The 17,679-nt window shown below is 34.2% G+C and overlaps 1 pseudogene; it reads right to left on the bottom strand.

The window, feature by feature from the left end:
- Positions 1-952: 952 nt before the first annotated feature.
- Positions 953-17,380, bottom strand: LOC104656659 (annotated as a pseudogene).
- Positions 17,381-17,679: the final 299 nt, after the last annotated feature.

Below are 17,679 nucleotides of genomic sequence, written 5' to 3'. Positions count from 1 at the left end.
TTGTCATTTAAAAGTGTGTAGCACCTCCCCTTTTGCTCTCTTGCTCCTGCTTTTGCCATGGGACATACCGGCTCCTGCGTTGTCTTCTGTCATTATTAGAAGCTTCTTGAGGCATCCCCAGAAGCAGATGCTGCTATGCTTCCTGTACAGCCTGCAGAACCATGAGCCAATTAAGCCTCTTTTTAAATAAATTTATTGGGAAATTTAGCCATTTCTTTATAGGAATGTGAGAATGAACCAATACAAAATATCATTTAAATAGAACAAAACAGAAATCTTGGAACTGAAGAATTCAATGAATGATATTTAAAAGTAAAATCAAAATATCAACAATAGAATTGATCAAGCAAATGAAAGAATTTTTTTTTTTTAACGAAGAAGCATTTTATTATTTTGCTGCAAAGCTGTTGCTTCACCGCATAAAAATAGCACCAGCAAATGCAGTGTATTGCAAAATTAAAATAGTGGTGTTCCTCATCTGACACTGTACAAGCAACAAAACCTTCTTCACTCCCAGTTATTTCCAATGGAAAGATCATTAAGTATTTCATCCCAAATCCAGGTATGGATATACGCAAGTCACAATATCATATAAGGCTTAAGAACAACAACGTTATCTTTGAATTATGTAATTTTTATAACTAGTTTTTACCATGGATAATTTAATGAATTCTGAACACTAGAGTCTAGACTATAAATCATAGGATATTGTGAAAAAGACTCGTTTTATATTTATCTATAATCATTAGAAAGTTAAAGGGCATTTTCCTTCATTAACAGTGTTAACAGTAGGTTTTTTTTTTTTTTTTTTTTTTTTTTTTTTTTTTTTTTTTTTTTTTTTCCCCATCAGTAATGCTAAAAGTTGCTATTCTAAGTCTTCTATCCACCACTAATTTCAGACAACTCTGCTGGGTTGCGTTATTTCATACTAGTTTATTTAGGGGTTCCATTTTCACTCCTCAATAGATTTTATGTATTTTTCATATGCTTCTTCACTCATAAGATCCTTAGTTCTGAAGGGTATACTCCGTGTCATCTTGATCAGCCAACCATCTTCATAACAAGATTTGTTTACAAGTCCTGGATTTTCTGCAAGAACTTCATTAATTTCAGTTACTTCTCCTGATAAAGGAGAATAAGAGTTCACTAGCAGCTTTCACCCTTTCCAAAGCACCAAACTCGTCTTGTTTGTTCAATTTTATCCCAACTTCAGGTAGACTACAGTAAAACAACATCTCCCAACGCTTCCTGTGCAAAATTGCTGATTCCCACTGTTCCAGTATCACTTTCTGTTGTTATCCATTCACGTTTCTCTGTGAATTTACTCACGGAGAGCAGAGCGGGTCGCGTGCGCAACGTCCGGACGGCGCCCCCTCCAGCTGCCAGGGCTTCAGCGGGCAGGGCGCGGGTGGCGGGTGATGGGACAGCACGCAGGGTGCAGAGCAGGGCCTGCACGCTCCGCACCCCACTCGCAGCGCCCTGTTCGCAGGGGTGCGGGGGTCGCAGCGCTATGCCTCAGCCACCCGCGCAGGGAGGCGGGGCAGAGAGGGGCCGAAAGAATTTCTTAACTTGAAAACAGGTTTGAAATAACCAAGTCAGATAAAAAAGAAAAAAAGAATAATGAAAGCTTATGTGATATATAGGACATTCAAAAAACACATTTTCACAATTTAGGACATTCAGGAGATGAGATTTCAAAAGGCATGGAAAATGTATTTAATAAAATAATAGCTGAAAACTTCCTAAGTCTTAAAAGAGATGTAGATATTCAGATACAGGAAGCTCAAAAATCCCCAAATAGATTTAACCCAAAAAGGTCATCTCCAAGGCATATTATATTCAAACTGTCAACAATCAAAGACAATGAGAGAATTCTAAAAACACCAAGAAAAAAGAGTCAAGTTACATATAAGGAAATTCCTATCACACTAACAAACAGCAGATTTCTCAACAGAAACCTTACAGGACAAGAGAGAGAATGTGATGTTATACTCAAAGTGCTGGGAATAAAAAAGCAACAACACCATGCCAGTCAAGAACACAAAACTCAGCAAAGCCATTCTTTAGAAATGGAAAAATGGTCTTTCCAAGACAAGTGAAACTTGAAGGAATTCATCACCACTAGACTAGCACTACAAGAACTGCCTAAAGAAGTCCTATATCTGGAGGTGAAATGACAATATATGCCATGGCATGAAAATACACAAAAGTGGAAAACTCACTGGCAGATCAGATACACGAATGAGGAAAAAGAAAAGCATCAAACAATGTCACTACAGAAAACCACCAAATTACAAAGATAAAAAAAAAGAGAGAAAGAAAACAACAAAGAATATACAAAATCAGAAAAAACATCAACAAAATGACACTAGAAGTCCTCACATCTCAATAACAAACTGAAATGTAACTGGCTTAAATTCCACAATTTATTTATTTATTTATTTATTTATTTATTTATTTATTTATTTATTTTATTTACAGATGGAGTCTCACTCTGTTGCCCAGGCTGGAGTGCAGTGGTGCCATCTCGGCTCACTGCAACCTCTCCCTCATGGGTTCAAGTGGTTCACCTGCTTCAGCCTCCTGAGTAGTTGGGACTACAGGTGCCTGCCACCACACTTGGTTAATTATTGTATTTTTAGAAGAGACAGGGTTTCACCATGTTGGCCAGGCTGATCTTGAACTCCTGACCTCAGGTAATCCACCCACCTTGGCCTCCCAAGGTGTTGGGATTACAGGCGTGAGCCACCATGTCTACCTAAATTCAACAATTTAGAATATAGGCTAGCCGAATAGATATTATTTTTTTAAAATAGACTCAGTTTCGTATTGCCAACAAGAAACTCACTTCACCTGTTAAGACACATATAGACTGAAAATTGAGAAATAGAAAAATGCATTCCATGCAAACAGAAACCATAAGTATGTCAAAGTAGCAATATTTATATCAGACTGTAATCCCAGCAATTCGGGAAGCAAAGGCAGATGGATCACTGGCAGTCAGAAGTTCGAGACCAGCCTGGTCAACATGGCAAAACTTGTCTTTACTAAAAATACAAAAGTTAGCTGGGCGTGGTGGCGCAAACCTGGAATTCCAGCTTGGGAATCTAAGGTATGAGAATTGCTTGAACCTGGGAGGCAGAGGTTGCAGTGAGCTGAGATCATGCCACTACACTCCAGCCTGGGTGACAGAGTGAGACTGTCTCAAAAGAGAGAGAGAGAAAAAAAGATATACCCACTACAATAATAGTTGAGGACTTCAACACCCCACTTTCTGCATTGGACAGCTCATCGAGACAGAAGTTCAACAAATAAATATTCGAGTTAATCTGCACTACGGACCCAATGGACCTAACAGATATTAATAACACATTTTATTTGACAGCTGCAGAATATACATTCTTCTCATCAGTCCACCAAACATTCTCCAGGATAGACCATACAGTAGGTGATGAAACAAGTTTCAACATATGTTTTTAGAAATTGAAGTTATATTAAGTGTCTTCTCAGACTGCAATGGAATAAAACTAGCATAGAAACAAGAGAGAAACGTTCCAAGAAAGTTGCAAGAGGAACTTTGGAAACTGTACAAATAAATACATATTTAAAAAATTCTCCTGAATGACCAATAGATTAATGAAGAAAATAAAAAAAGAATTTTTAAGTTCTCAATGAAAATAGAAATTGAAACACAACATACTAAAACATACGGGTCTAGTTAGTGGTCTATCTATTTTGTTAATCTTTACAAAAATCAGCTCCGGGATTCACTGAATTTTAAAGGGTTTTTCATGTCCCTATTGCTTTCAATTCTGCTCTAATCTTAGTTATTTCTTGTCTTCTGCTAGCTTTTGGATTAGTTTGCTCTTACCTCTCTAGCTCTTAATTGTGATGTTAGGGTGTCAATTTGAGATCTTTCTAGCTTTCTGATGTGGGCGTTTAGTGCTATAAATTTCCCTCTTAACACTACTTTAGCTGTGACCCAGAGATTCTGATACATTGTCGCTTTGTTCTCATTGGTTTCAAAGAACTTTTTGATCTCTGCCTCAATTTCATTATTTACTCAGGAGTCATTCAGCAGCAGGTTGTTCAATTTCCATTTAATTGTGTGGTTTTGGGTGAGTTTCTTAATCCTGAGTACTAATTTTATTGCACTGTTGTCTGAGAGACTGTTTGTTATGATTTCAGTTCTTTTGTATTTACTGGGGAGTGTTTAACTTACAGTTATGTGGTCGATTTTAGAGTAAGTGCCATGTGGCACCGAGAAGAAAGTATGTCAAATAGACACAATAAAAAATGATAAAGGAGATATCACAATTGACCCCACAGAAATGCAAACTACCATCAGATAATACTATAAACACCTCTACACAAATAAACTAGAAAATATAGAAGAAATGGATAAATTCCTGGACACATACACCCTCCCAAGACTAAAACAGGAGGGAGTTGAATCCCTGAATAGACCAGTAACAAGTTCTGAAATTGAGGTAGTAATTAATAGTTTGCCAACCACAAAAAAAAGCCCAGGACCAGATGGATTCACAGCCGAATTTTATCGGTACAAAATGGAGCTGGTACCATTCCTTCTGAAAGTATTCGAAACAATGGAAAAGGAGGGACTCCTCCCTAAATCATTTGATGAAGCCAGCATCATCCTGATAACAAAACTGAGATGAGACACAACAAAAACAAGAAAAATTCAGGCCAATATCCCTGATGAACATTGATGAAAAAATCCTCAATAAAATGCTGGCAAACCAAATCCAGCAGCACATCAAAATCTTATCCACCATGATCAACTTGGTTTTATCCCTGGGATGCACGGCTGGTTCAACATACACAAATCAATAAACATAATCTATCACATAAACAGAACCAAAGACAAAAACCACATGATTATCTCAATAGATGCAGAAAAGGCCTTTGATAAAATTCAACATCCCTTCATGTTAAAAACTCTCAGATCACTAGGTATTGATGGAACATATCTCAATATAAGAGCTATTTATGACAAACTCACAGCCAATATCATACTGAATGAGCAAAAGCTGGAAGCATTCCCTTTGAAAACCAGCACAAGACAAAGATGCCCTCTGCCACCAGTCCTACTCTACATAATACTGGAAGTTCTGGACAGGGCAATCAGGCAAGAAAAAGAAACAAAGTGCATTCAGTTAGGAACAGAGGAAGTCAAATTGTCTCTGCAGACAACATGATTCTATATTTAGAAAACCCCATTGTCTCAGTCCCAAAAGTCCTTGAGCTGATAAGCAACTTCAGCAAAGTCTCAGGTTTCAAAGCCAATGTGCAAAAATAAAAAACATTCCTTTACACCAACAATAGAAAAGCAGAGAGTCAAATCATGAATGAACTCCTATTCACAATTGCTACAAAGAGAATAAAATACCTAGGAATACAGCTAACAAGGGATGTGAAGGACCTCTTCAAGGAGAAGTACAATCCACTGTTAAAGGAAATAAGAGAGGATACAAACAAATGGAAAAATATTCCATCCTCATGCATAGGAATAACTAATGTTATGAAAATGGCCATATAACCCAAAGTCATTTATAGATTCAATGCTATTTCCATCAAACTACCATTGACATTCTTCACAGAATTAGAGAAAACTATGTTAGATTTCATATGAAAGTAAAAAAGAACCCATATATCTAAGACAATCTTCAGCAAAAAAGAACAAAGCTGGAGGCATCATGCTACCTGACTTCAAACTATACCACAAGGCTACAGTAACCAAAACAGAATGGTACAGGTGCTAAAACAGACTTATAGACCAATGGAACAGGACAGAGACCTCAGAAATAACACCACACATCTACAACCATCTGATTTTCAACAAACCTGACAAAACAAGCAGTGGAGAAATGATTCCCTATTTAATAAATGATGTTGGGAAAACTGACCAGCCATACACAGCAAACTGAAACTGGACCTCTTCCTTATACTTTATACAAAAATTAACTCAAGATGGAGTAAAGACTTAAATGTGAAACCCCAAACCATAAAAACCCCAGAAAAAAACCTAGGCAAAACCATTCAGGACATAGCCATAGGCAAAGACTTCATGATGATAATGCCAAAAGCAACTGCAACAGAAGCAAAAACTGACAAATGGGATCTAATTAAACTAAAGAGCTTCTGCACAGCAAAATAAACTATCATCAGAGTGAACAAGAAACCTACAGAATGGGAGAAAATTTTTGCAACCTACCTATCTGACAAAGGTCTACTATCCAGAATTTATAAGGAACTTAAACAAATTTATTAGAAAAAAACAACTGCATCCAAAAGCAGGCAAATGATATGAACAGACACCTCTCAAAAGAAGACATTTACATGACCAACAAACATATGAAAAAAAGCTTCATCATCACTGATCATTAGAGAAATACAAACCAAAACCACGACGAGATACCATCTCATGCTAATCAGAATGGCAATTATTAAAAAGTCAAGAAACAATAGATTCTGGCAAGTCTGTGGAGAAAGAGGAACACTTCACTGTTGTTGGGAATATAAATTAATTCAACCAGTGAGGAAGACACTATGGCAATTTCTCAAGGATCTAGAACCAGAAATACCATTTGACCTAGCAATCCCATTACTGGGTATATACCCAAAGGAATATAAATAATTCTGCTACAAAGAGACATGTACATGTATGTTTATTGTAGTGCTACTTACAATAGCACAGACATGGAACCAACACAAATTCCCATCAATGATAGACTGGATAAAGAAAATGTGGTACATATACACCATGGAATACTATGCAACCATAAAAATGAATGAGATCATGTCTTTTGCAGAATGAGACTGGAAGCCATCATCCTCAGCAAACTAACATAGGAACAGAAAACCAAACACTGCATGTTCTCACTCATAAATGGAATTTGAACAATGAGAACACATGGAAACAGAGAGGGGACAACACACATCAGGGCCTGTTAGGGGGTGGGGGGCAAGGGGACGGAACTTAGAGGATAGGGCAATAGGTGCAGCAAACCACCATGGCACATGTATACCTATGTAACAAACCTTCATGTTCTGCACATGCATCCCATTTTTTTAAAAGAAAGAAAAACAAAAATAAATAAATAAACAAATAAAACCTATTGGATATGGCAAAAGCCATTCTAAGAGGAAAGTTTACAGCAGCAAATGCCTTACATCAAAAAAAGTAGAAATATTTCAAATAAAGAACTGAATGATGCACCATAAGGAACTGGAAAAGCACATAGAAATCAAATTTAAAATTAGTAAAAATAAATAAATAAATAAATAAAGATTAGAACAAAAGTAAATAAAACGGAAACAAAAATAACAATTTAAAAGAACAAAAAGTTGTTTTTTTGAAAAGATAAATAAAACAAACCATTAACTAAGCTAAAAAAAAATTATAAAAGTCTCAAGTAATAAAAAAAAATCCAGAAATGGAAACTTTACAACTGATAGCATAGAAATAAAAAGGATAATTAAAGACTATTTCAAATAATTATATGCCAACAAATCAGAAAACCAAGAGGAAATTGATAAATTCCTGGACACATGTAACCTACCAAGATTGAAGCACAAAAAAAAAAAAAAAAAAAAAAAAAAAATAGAAACCTGAACAGATGAGTAACAAGGAACAAGATTAAATCATAAATGTCTCCCGGAAAGGAAATTCCAGGGCCAGAGTGACTTAGCTGCTGAATTCTACAACACTTTAAAAGAACAAGAATTAGTTTTGAATTCTTCCAGAAAATTTAAGAGGATGTAATTCTTTGTAATTCATTCTACGACACCAGTATTACCCTTATACCAAAACCAGACAAAGGCATAAAAATTAAAGAAAACTACCAGGCCAATGTCACTGGTGAACTTAGATGAAAAAAATTTCCAAAAGAAAAAAAAAATACTAGCAAACAGAATCTAATAGCACATCAAAAAGATAATACGCTATAATTAAGTGTGATTTATCTCAGGGTTGTACAGATGGTTCAATACACAAATCAAGAAATGTGATACACTACATCAGCAAAATGAAGAAAAACATATATATCTCAGTGAATATAGAAAAAACATTTGATACAATTCAGCATTTCTTCATGACTAAAACACTCATCAGACCAGGTAGAGAAGGAACATGCCTTAAAACAATAAAGGCCATGTATGACAAACCCATATGTAACATTATCTTATACGTAGAAAAGTCTAGACTCCACCAAAAATGTCTCAGAATGGAAAAGCAAATTCAGTAAAACTGCAGGACAAAAAATTAACATACAAAATAAGTAAACATTCTATACACCAGTAATGAACTAGCTGAAAAAAAATCAAGAAAGGAATTTCATTTACAATAATTACAAAAATAGAATATGTTTAAATGATTTAACTAAGGAGGTAAAATATCTCTGCAATAAAATCTACCACATACTGATGAAAGAAATGAAAGAGGACACACAAATTTGAAAGACATCTCATGTGGGTTGGAAGAATTAATATTGTTTAAATGATCATACTACCCAGAGCAAACTATAGATTAAATGAAATCTCTATCAAAATATCAATTAACGTTCTTCATGGAAATAGAAAAACACAGAAAAAAAATCCAAAAAAAGGTGTGGAACCACAAAATACCTTGAAAAGCCAAAGCAGTACTCAGCAAAAAGAACAAAGCTGGATGCATCACACTACCTGACTAAAATATACTATAGAGCTATAGTACCCCAAACCACATAGTCTTGGTATAAAAGCCAACACATAGACCAATGGAACAGAATGGAGAACCTAAAAAATTCCATATTTGTAGCCAACTAGTTTTTGACAAAAGTGACCAGAACATACATTGACGAAAGGACAGTTCTTCAATACTTGGTGCTTGGAAAACTGGATATTAATAGACAGAGGAATTAAACTAGACTCCTATCTCTCACCATGTACAAAAATCACCTGAAAATGGATTGAACACTTAAATGTAAGTCCTAAAACTATAGAACTACTAAAAGGAAACATAGGGGGAAATACTTCATGACAATGATCTAGGTACAAGTTTTATGGGTAAGACTTCAACAGCACAGTCAGCAAAAAAAAAAAAAAAAATAGAAAAATGGGATTATGTCAAAGCAAAAAGCTTTTACACAGCAAAAGAAAAAAATCAACAGTGAAGAGACAACCTTTAGAATTGGAGCAAATATTTACAAACTAATCATCCAACAAAGGAATAATATCCAGATATATGTATGAGGAACTAGAACAACTCAATAGTCATAAAACAATCAAATTAAAAATAGGCACAGGATCTGAAGAAACATTGCTTGAAAGAAGACATGCAAATGGCTAATAGGTACATGAAGAAATGCTCAACATCACTAACAATTAGGGACATGCAGATTGAAACCACAATGGATATCATCTCACCCCAGTTAGAATGGCTGTTATCGAAAAGTGAAAAGACAGCAAATGCTTGAGAGGATGCAGAGCAAAGGAAGCTCTTATATATTGTCGGTGGGAATGTCAATTACTACAGCCATTATAGATAACAGCATAGAGACTTCTCAAAAGAGTAAAAATAGAACTACCATATGATCCAGTTATTCCACTAGTGGATACATACCTAAAAGAAAGAAAATCAGTATATTGAAGAGATTTCAGCAACCACCAATTTATTGTAATAGTAAATTGGTAGGGAATTAGCCAATTTACTATTACATGGTAGGGAATTAACCTCAATGTCCATCAACAGATGAATTAATAAAGAAAAATGGTACACATACACAATGGAATACTATTCAACTATAAAAGGTAATGAAATGCCATCATTTGCAGTGACATGGATGGGCCTAGAGGACATTATGTTAAACAAAGTAACTCAGGCACAGAGAGATAAATACCACATGTCCTCACTCATATGTGGGAGCTAAAAAAATGAGCTCAGAGAAGTAGAGTAGGATAGTGGTTATTAGAGGCTGGAAAGGGTAGAGGGAGAGAATAGGGAGAGGCAGGTTAACAGCTGCGAAATTGTAGCTAGATAAGAGAACTAAGTTCTAGTGTTCTATAGCACTAGACTACGAGGAAGACAGCTAATGATAATTTATTGCATATTTTCCAAAAGCTACACGAGAGAATTATGAATGTGTGCATCACAAACAAATGCTATATATTTGATGTGATGGAAATGCTAATTACTCTGATATGATTATTACATATTTCATACATGTATCAAAATATCACTTTATCCTGTAAACATATACAATTTTTGTGCACCAACTAAAATTAACATAAAAAAAGCAAAAATAATATAATTTTTAAAATGAGACTCACTACTATAGTTAAAGCACTCTTTTACAATGCAGACAGTAATGTTGTTTCCAAAAGAGCAAAGTCCGTGAAATTGCTCACACACTCCCAGCCAGGATCTCCTTTGTAGAAACTCATTAAAGATCAGAGAGGATCACTTGAGGCCAGGAGTTTGAGACTAGCCTGGGTAACATAGCGGACCCCATGTCAACAACAGCAACAACAAAATTAAAAATTAGTTGAGCATAGTGGTTCACACCTGTAATCCCAACTCCTGAGGCAGGAAGATAGCTTGAGCCTGGGAGTTCGAGCGGTGAACTTAGTCTATGATCACACCCATGACCTCCAGGCTGGGTGAGAGAGCAAGATCATGTCTCAAAAAATACATACACAAAAGTTCACGGGTGGACACTACTGTGTATTTTACCAGTGCTTGCTACACAGCCATTGCTGATTTCACTACTGCTCAGGGAAAACTGACTATCCACGGCACTCATTCATCATGCAGTGAGAACTGATAGATCATTAAAGTTATGCCAGACACTTTTCTAGGTTTTAGAGATAGATACAAAATCTAACAGAGGAAAAGTCTAACCGTTTTAGAGCATATATTTTAATGATGTATATTGCTAAGAAAAGTTTCTTGAAAGCAAGAAATTATATGAATCGTATTCTTAAACTGAAGAATGTCATAAATCTGTATTTTTTGCTTTAAGTAATATAAAAATTAAATTTGTATTTCAGACTACAAATCTTGAAACATAAATTAGCAATTGTTTCAGAGAAATGGGTGGATAAGTGAAGAGAATAAGCTGAATTATTGCTAATTAAAAACAAAGGCTTGAAATAGTCTCAAAATGTTTTTTCTTCCAGATATTAAAACACAACTATTAATCTAATTATCTAACAGAACACATCTTCCTCCAAAATTATACCTATTCTGGTCCTAGTCATTGTTTAATATTTCTTAGCTGGTTTGTTTGAATATAGTGCCCTTTGTATAATCTCCATTTAAAAATCACTAAACTGCTTTTTGCCATGAGGAAAAATTTTAGTCTTTGCAATTTTTCTGTGTCATGTCTGTGTGTGTGTGTGTGTGTGTGTGTGTAAACCCTCTTGATTAACTGTGTCTTTTCTGAAAAGTTTCTGGAATAGTTCTACCATTCTTTTCTGCTGTCATATTTTTCAAACTTCAAATACTCATCATGCAATAAATGTGTCATTTCTGAACTTCATCTTAAAAATCTGCACTGTTGGCCCGGGCGCGGTGACTCAGGTCTGTAATCCCAGCACTTTGGGAGGCCCAGATGGACGGATCACGAGGTCAAGAGATCGAGACCATCCTGGCTGACACAGTGAAACTCCATCTCTACTAAAAATACAAAAAACTAGCCAGGCGTGGTGGCGGGTGCCTGTAGTCACAGGTACTCGGGAGGCTGAGGCAGGAGAATGATGTGAACCTGAGAGGTGGAGCTTGCAGTGAGCAGAGATCACACCACTGCACTCCAGCCTGGGTGACAGTGCAAGACTCCGTCTCAAAAAAAAAAAAAAAAAAAAAACAAAAAAACCGCACTGTCATGTATTTAAACAGTATATTGATTCAAGGTCATCATCTAAATATGGCCATATTATCTCTTTATATAGATTAAGTAAGGTCTAAATGTTTAATTACATATTTAGTAGGTGTGAAATAATATGCCTTTTCACATTGCTTTTCCATACAGAGACCAGTTTGAGAATGCTGAAATAAAATAAGCTAAATTTAAAGAACTAAGGGATAAGAATATAATAAAAGTTTTTTTTAATGACTTGCATTTTATTAGTTTACCAGATGAAACAATGCTTTCCACTCCTTCTGTTAAGCATATTTACTGAAGTCTATGCTTGTTGAATGCCTTTGGCTGGCAGACTACTCTCCCCACACTTCTGTTCTCTATGTTTCGGTAGTATGTATACCACTTGTCAGATGTGTTTATCCCTAAATCTGTTTATACCAGTTGTTTTTTTGTTTTTTCACTTACAAAATTTGTTTAAATATTACTTAAGCTTATGAAAATTAGTGTATGAAAATAAAGAGGTTGTTTCTATGAAAACTAAGTTGTATGCATTGAAAACAACTCTATAAAGGTGAATTACTTGAAAGATGCTTTCAAAAAGTAAGTGTGGGCTGGACAACTATAAAAAAACTGGGGAAAAATCATAGACTTCTAAAATGATTCTCCACATAAATTGCTTCACAAGTGTTTGTAATTGCTTGATGTGCTTTAAAGAGATGGAAACAGAAAATTGCAGAGGATGCATTATGAGTGCGGTTTATGTAAAAAAAAAAAAAAAAGAAAAAGAAAAGAAAGTATATAGGTCTCTCCATCAGCTAACTTTTAAGCAGAGCTCTTGTCTTGAATATCAAGGTTTTAGAATATATTCACACTTATATCTTGATAGTTAAAATTAAACACATACATTTTATACTATTTTTATTTTTAACAGATGTTTTGCCAAATTAAACTATTTGAATAATATGGCTTCTTTCATATTTTACATGTGTTAATCACAGACACTGACTTGCCCACCCTTTGCTTTGATGGGAAATGCCTCAGCACAGCCATTAATGCTTCTCTGAGTGGGACACCATGTGACCCTCTCTCATCCATAGACACAGCTGGCTGGAACAATATTGGGCAGCTGAATCACATGAAGTCAATATACTGAGGCCAGTGATTGCTGTCCTGCTCTAAAAACATGAGATGAAAAATAATCAAATTTCTTTTTATGGGGATACTTGCATTTCATATGATGAGAAGACAGCCGTTGACAGTGGGTATGGATCATAACCAAATTTCCCTTGAGAAAGATTCGGGTCAAGATACTTTAACATTTTGTGTATACCAAAGTTTTGAGGGTAGAGGAACCATGTTATCGGCATTCAAGTGGGAGAAATTTGTGTTATTTAGGGCAAAGTAAATATGCCATGAAACCAAAATGATGTATTTTAGTGCCTCTGGTAGCACCTCTCCCCTGTCTTTTAAATAAGGGGCTCTCTGCATTTTCATTTTGATAAAGAGTGTCATGAGTCTGATTAAAGAGATTTTTATGAGACCTTAATGATTACAATAATTTAGGAAAAACAATAATGTGTCAATTATTACAGTAGAAATGTCCTTTAAATAGATCTAACTGTGGAATATAGAACTTTCCAAATGTGGAAAAATAAAACAGCATTTAATGGACAGCTTATTATTCAAGTTTTACAAAATGTGATTTTCTTAAATTAACTATGGCTTCTACAATCTAGTCCCCATCCAAATTTCCCTTTTATATCCATTAACAATTTTACTGCTTGAGGTGAAAAAGCATTTATTAGAACAATAATAAAAATTATTCAATAAAATATAGTCTGGTTTAGAAATATTTCAAATATTGCAGTAAGCAATTTCTAATATGAGAAAACAATATACAGATATTGATAGCAAAATGGAAGACATAACCAAACCCTGCACAAGAATTGTGCACTATTCTGAACACTGGTATTTAAATAATTATTGAGTTGATCACTATGATGTCATAATCTGGGCAAAACTTTGAAAATTTAATGTTTGCTTGTTTTCCATTATATAAAAATAATACCAATTCACTTGAAAAATTTGTTACAATGATTATTTATCCTTTTGGAGATGAACCAATTGGATATTTTTTCATTGCTCCCAATTCTACTTTCTTTTTTTAAACTAGTTTTATTTTTTATTATTACTAATAGCAAATAAAATGTATTTTTTAAATGGGCCGGTATGCTGTACATCTAGGTGTCTTTTGCAGAGAATGGTATTGGAGTTTAGCCTTCTCTGCTTCAGTTTCCTCTTATGTAAAATAATAATGATGAAAAAATGTAGACTATTTCTTTTTTAGAATCATTGTAAGCATTAATAGCAATGATACAAATAAATAAGTGAGCATATCACAGATAATAAGCTTTTGGTAGTGGCTTATATGAGTATACAGTAATACATGCTTAATCACATCAGAAAATACAGTAAGGGATATGTATTGTAGTACCATATCACTGGAAGAGGTTATAGAAGAAAGTGAATGAATTCCTGATTCTAGAACTTAGCTAGCCATGTGATCTTGAAAAAAAACTTTTAAATTGCACTATTTGAGAAGCTGATGATAAAACATGCCCAACAATACCTATAGAGTTATAAAAAGTCAAATAACTTATGCATGTGTACGTGTGAAAGCACTTTATTGTGAAATGCTATAGGATTCCAACTTCACTATATTTATCAATTTAATCAATAGCCATTTAGTACATTTAGTATGTACCTGCTGGGCACAATACTTGGGCCGAATAGAAAGAAATAAACAGATATTCTCCCTATCATACCAATGCTCAAATTTTATCAATATAAGCAATTATTGCAATAGAAATTTTACTCTTTCTGAGTAATAGCTCCCCATTATTTAAGACTCAAAATTCTGTTTAAAGATTGAATAAACTACTTTTAAAAGTATGTGTATTATTTGAGGTTAGATGTTCAAGCTATCCATATTTGTATATTGTTTGGAGGAAAAAGTATACTTTAGATGAAAAGTCTCCTCAAGTCATTTCATGAAAATGTAATTTAAAAAGAGAAAATCCTCTTTACTCTTCAAAAACTAAATGATGCTTACAGCTTTTATTTATTTAACTTCTCCAGGGTCATTTACCGGTGTTTTGCATTTGCTGAACCCAACCAGGCACAAGTGAGAAAATAAGCCCATCTGATCCTTTCCAAAGGTTCGGGTTCCTAGGGCACAGAGATGGTAGGAAAATGGGGTATATATAGATGAGTATGAAAGCAAAGGAGGCATAAACAACACATATCTGATGTAATTCACTAGTATAGGGTTTTCTTTTATAGATGGAGTCGCGCTCTTGTGTCTCAGGCTGGAGTGCAGTGGCGCGATCTCTGCTCACTGCAACCTCCGCCTCCTGGGTTCAAGCAATTCTCGTGCCTCCACCTCCTGAGTAGCTGGGATTACAGGTGCCCGCCACCACGCCCGGGTAATTTTTGTACTTTTATTAGAGACGGGGTTTCGCCATTTTGGCCAGCATGGTCTCAACTCCTGGCCTCATGTGATCCGCCCGCCTCGGCCTCCCAAAGTGCTGGGATTACAGCCGTGAACCACCGCGCCCGGCAGGATATAGGGTTTAAAAAAAGCTATTAATGAATACCCTTTGGTTATACTATATTTAAATAAGAACTCAAGAGCATCACAATTTAGACTAGGTTAGATGATTTAGTGAAAATTCCATTAATATTCTCTGTACACAAAAGATTGCTTAGAAATACCAATTTATCTATTGATTGATAATTGGCCTATTAAAAATTTTTACCATATATATTTTGGGTCTTCTTCATAATAAAGGCATTTATATAACATTATGTAGCCATAAAATTTATAATACAATGTAAGTCATGTGAAAACCAAATTATAAAGGCTAAGTCTTGTTTTCTGCACTATTAGACAGTTTTTACTGTAAAAACTAAAATATTTCTAAACCAGACTATATTACATTGAATAATAATCTTCTATAATTGTTTCAATAATTTTTTTTTTCACCTCACACTTCACACAGTAAAGGTGTTAATAGATATGAATGAGAAATGTGGATGGGAACTAGACTGAAGAAGTCAAAGTTAATATAAGAAAATCACATTTTGCAAAACTTGAATAATAAGTTGTCGATTAAACACTTTTATTTTTCCACATTTGGAAGCTTTTATGTTCCACAGTTAGAACTCTTTACATAAGGAAGTTTATTGTAATACTTAATACATGATTACTTTTTCTAAATTATTGTAATTATTAAGGTCTCAAAAAAATCTTTTCAATCAGACTCCTGATATCTTTATCAAAATGTTTGAGAAATATTTTAGTCTGTCATTTACTCTAAATTATAAGGTTTTTGTTAAAGAGTTATTATTTTCTGTTTTATTATAATTGGTTTTCATTTCATATTTTCATGTGAATAAAGATTCTTAATATCATTGAAGTGATTTAAATTTTTATGACTGTTGAAAATAATCAAAATGCATACTGGAATGACTCAAACATGCTTTTTATAATAATCTTAAATATATTACATAAAATTTAATATATTAAGATAACCTAATGATTATATCAAACATATATGTACATATATGTTAAATATACTTGTAGTTTTTATTTATCGACTTTCTATGAAGTGTTTGGTACACAGATCCATAATGAAATACTCAATAAGCATGCATTTAGAAAATAACATTTGGTGCTGCTTATAAGTTGGACTGAATATCAAGAGAGAATACAGTATACTATTTCAGTGCCATATCAGTAGAAAAAATATACATGTATACATACATATACACATATATACTATCCTTCAAATATTTTAACATGCTGATTTAGAAGTCATGCATGTAATAAGACATTAAGGATATTAAAAATATTATAATGCTAAAATTTTCACAACTGGCAATACTTTCTTGTTGTTGTTCTATTTTGCATGACATATACAAGCTATATTCATAGATAGCTTTATCATGAGTCTAGAGTGATAATATGTGAATGAAGGAAATATAGTCATGGTATATTTTATTTACATGTTTCTTGTTTAGTCATTATGTACAATTCCATAAAAAATAAACTAATCAAATCTGAATGGGTCTATGTATAATATATTTTAACTAATTAGTTCTGACTTGATTATTCTTCACTGATTATATCTTGTCAGTCCTATTATACTGCATTTTCAGAAATGACTCTGCTTTTGTGAAGATGTATTGGTCAATTTCTGTACCACATGGATATAAGTGTTTGGTGCTATAGATGATGCAGCAACATTTTTAGCTTTTAAAGGCTTTTACGAAGAACACAAAGATTAACAAAGTAATAAAAATAAGAAAGCATCTAACAGATTAACTTGATAGCAGAAGATGGCAGCCACTCTTTTCATGTCCCCTTATATTTTTTCTTGTCTCTTGACCCTTTGTTATAGACATCGACTTACACAGTGGTCGGTCTGAAAAGCAACCTTTAGCTGGATACTTTTCATCTTTCCTGTGTACGGTTACACTCCTAAAAATTTCCTGAGTTGGTAATACAAGGAGGGCTTAAGCAAATCAAAAAATTATCGGGTGTCCCTGAGGTTAGAGGAAAGCTTAAAGAACTGTTAACTCTTTATTTCCAGGGAAATTATAGAGGGAGATAATGATTATAACTTTATCCACAGAATGGAGAAGTAATTTCAAGAGTCCAAAATGAAATTACCACAGATTTAGAAGAAATATTAATTTCTGAAAGGGTTACTCTTTCATTAGTTGTAAGTCAGACAGTAAAACATTATTGAAACAC

This window comes from Rhinopithecus roxellana, chromosome 13 (assembly GCF_007565055.1).
Source record: "Rhinopithecus roxellana isolate Shanxi Qingling chromosome 13, ASM756505v1, whole genome shotgun sequence".
Lineage (NCBI taxonomy): Eukaryota > Metazoa > Chordata > Mammalia > Primates > Cercopithecidae > Rhinopithecus > Rhinopithecus roxellana.
Note: the sequence above shows the minus strand (reverse complement) of the source record. Positions and strands in the feature narration are given on the sequence as shown.